The 2868-nt window shown below is 39.0% G+C and overlaps 1 non-coding gene across 1 annotated transcript; it reads right to left on the bottom strand.

Annotated features, from left to right (window-relative positions):
• Nucleotides 1-204: 204 nt before the first annotated feature.
• Nucleotides 205-276, bottom strand: Trnad-guc (transfer RNA aspartic acid (anticodon GUC)). Its single transcript has one exon. It is a non-coding gene; the product is annotated as a tRNA-Asp (tRNA).
• Between the last annotated feature and the right edge of the window lie 2592 nt (nucleotides 277-2868).

Below are 2868 nucleotides of genomic sequence, written 5' to 3'. Positions count from 1 at the left end.
ACACACACACATATATATATATATATACGATGGGCTTCTTTCAGTTTCTGTCTACCAAATCCACTCACAAGGCTTTGGTCGGCCTGAAGCTATAGTAGAAGACACTTGCCCAAGGTGCCACGCAGTGGGACTAAACCCAGAACCATGTGGTTGGTAAGCAAGCTACTTACCACACAGCCAATCCTACGCCTATAAATAATATGCCTCCCCGGCGGGGAATTGAACCCCGGTCTCCCGCGTGACAGGCGGGAATACTTACCACTATACTACCAAAGAAACCTTGTTAATATTTACTAAAGAATAACATTTAAAATGTAATGAAGGTATCAAAAATGTTAAACAAATTGGGTGATCCCTGCAAAAAGAGAATAATTTGGAAGGATTACAGGAAATTATAGATATGATTAACTTTTCCAGATGGTGCCCACCATGGCTGCAGTCCAATGACTGAAATAGGTAACAGTGTATATACAAAAGGGAAATATATGCATTTATGGACACTTGTGAGATGAGGTGATTTATGTTTAAAGCTAGGTGTATGGCTAGGAAGTTTGTGTCACAATCGCATGGTTTTTAGGTTCAGTTTTATCAGTTGGCATCTCGAATAAGTGCCTATTCTTCTAGCCTTGGGCTGACCAATGTCTTTTAAATGAAAACTGACAGATGGAAACTAAAACACATCATGTGTGCATGCGCACGTGTGTGTATACAACTTTTATTTGTTTCAGTCATTTGACTGCGGCCATGGTGGAGCACTGCCTTGAAGAGGTTTTTAGTTGAACAAATTGACCCAAAGACTTTTTTTCTTAAGCCTAGTACCTATTCTATCAGACTCTTTTGCTGACCTGCTCAGTGATGGGTATGTAAACACACCAACATTGGTTGTCAAATGGTGGTGGTGTTGGGAAAACACTGGCATAAAGACACACACACACACACACACACACACACACACACACACACACACACACACACACACACACACACACACACACACAAACACACACACACACACACATACACACACACACACACACACACTGGGCTTCTTCCAGTTTCCATCTTCAAAATCCACTCACAAGGCTTTGGTCAACCCAAGGCTATAGTAGAAGACACTTGCCCAAGGTATTACACAGTGAAACTGAACCTGGAACCATGTGTTTGGGAAGCAAGCTTCTTACTACACAACCACACCTGGTGTTTGTGTGTTTTTCTGTATGTGCATATATGTGTAGGTTTGTATGTGTTTGTCATTAAGTTGAGACTTCCTGAAAAGACAGTCTCTGTTTATGTCCTGCAGCTTAGGTAGATCAACAAAGAAAGATCAATATGATATGACTGTCAAAGTATCAGGAATAATAGTTCTGTATTGTTTTCTCCATGAAAGTGTGAAGATTAAGATTTTTAATGAAATAAAAATGGAAATTGTTTCAAGTAGGAGTGGCTGTGTGGTAAGTAGCTTGCTTACCAACCACATGGTTCCAGGTTCAGTTCCACTGCGTGGCACCTTGGGCAAGTGTCTTCTACAATAGCCTTGGGCTGACCAAAGCCTTGTGAGTGGATTTGGTAGACGGAAACTGAAAGAAGCCCATCGTATATATATATATATATATATATATATATATATATATATATATATATATAGGTATGTGTGTTTGTGTGTCTGTGTTTGTCCCCCCCACCATCGCTTGACAACCAATGCTGATGTGTTTACGTCTCCGTAACTTAGCGGTTCAGCAAAAGAGACCAATAGAACAAGTACTAAGCTTACAAAGAATAAGTCCTGGGGTTGATTTTCTCAACTAAAGGCGGTGCTCCAGCATGGCCGCAGTCAAATGACTGAAACAAGTAAAAGAGTAATTCTGCATGTATCTTTATTTCACATCTTTTATGAGTAAGTTTTGTCTACCAAATTTACTCACAAGGCTCTAATTGAAGATACTTGCTCAAGGTGCTACACAGTGGGAGTGTACCTGAGATCACATGATTGCAAAGTGAGCTTTTTAACCACACAGCCATGTCTGCTCCAATGCTATATAGAATATTTTTTAAATGCCATTATGCCACTTGATTTTATTTCATAGTAACAGTAAAGTAAGATATTCCTAATTCTCAAGTCAGTTCTGAGAGTCAGTGTTCAGTTCAGGTTTTCACAATTTAAGTAGATGAAAAAATTCTATCAAAAGCAATATTCCTAGATGATTTGGTGCCTATTACTACACGACAATAGGTGGACTGAGGTAAAGCAGAAATAAGGTTGGTAAACTAACCAGATAGAACACATTCAGTGGGATGAATTCACAACCTGAGAGTTCAAAGCCCAAAATTTTGTTGATTTGATGGCTTTTATCTCAACAGCTAAGATAAATATACCAAAAATAAGAGGTTAATTGGCGATTGTAAGAACTAAATGCAGAGTGTCAAGAGCATTGGTATATGTAATTAGGAACTTCTCTTTTAGATATTGTTTCCTATGGTTAGGCTTGAGTAATTCGTTTGCAGGGGTAGCTGTATGGTTGGGAAGTTTGCTTCCCAGCCATGTGGTTTTGGGGTTCAGTCCCACTGTGTGATATCTTGGACTAGAGTCTTCTACTCTTGCCCTGGGCTGATCGAAGTCTTGTGAAAAGATTTGGTAGATGGAAACTGAAAGTAATTTATAGTTTTTATACAATATCCTGCAGAAATATGTCTGGTCATGGAGAAATATTATATTGCTTGGAAACAGGTTGGGGTTGGTGACAGAGAATGCATTCGGCCATAACAAATCTGTCTCAATAAATTCTGTTAGCCTCATGTAAGCATGAAAAAGTAGATGTTGAAACGATGATAATGATGCATTTTTATTTCAGCCACTCCTGCAATTAATAA

The sequence above is a fragment of the Octopus bimaculoides genome, chromosome 2, assembly GCF_001194135.2.
Source record: "Octopus bimaculoides isolate UCB-OBI-ISO-001 chromosome 2, ASM119413v2, whole genome shotgun sequence".
Classification (NCBI taxonomy): domain Eukaryota; kingdom Metazoa; phylum Mollusca; class Cephalopoda; order Octopoda; family Octopodidae; genus Octopus; species Octopus bimaculoides.
This window is presented reverse-complemented; position numbering and strand designations above follow the sequence as displayed.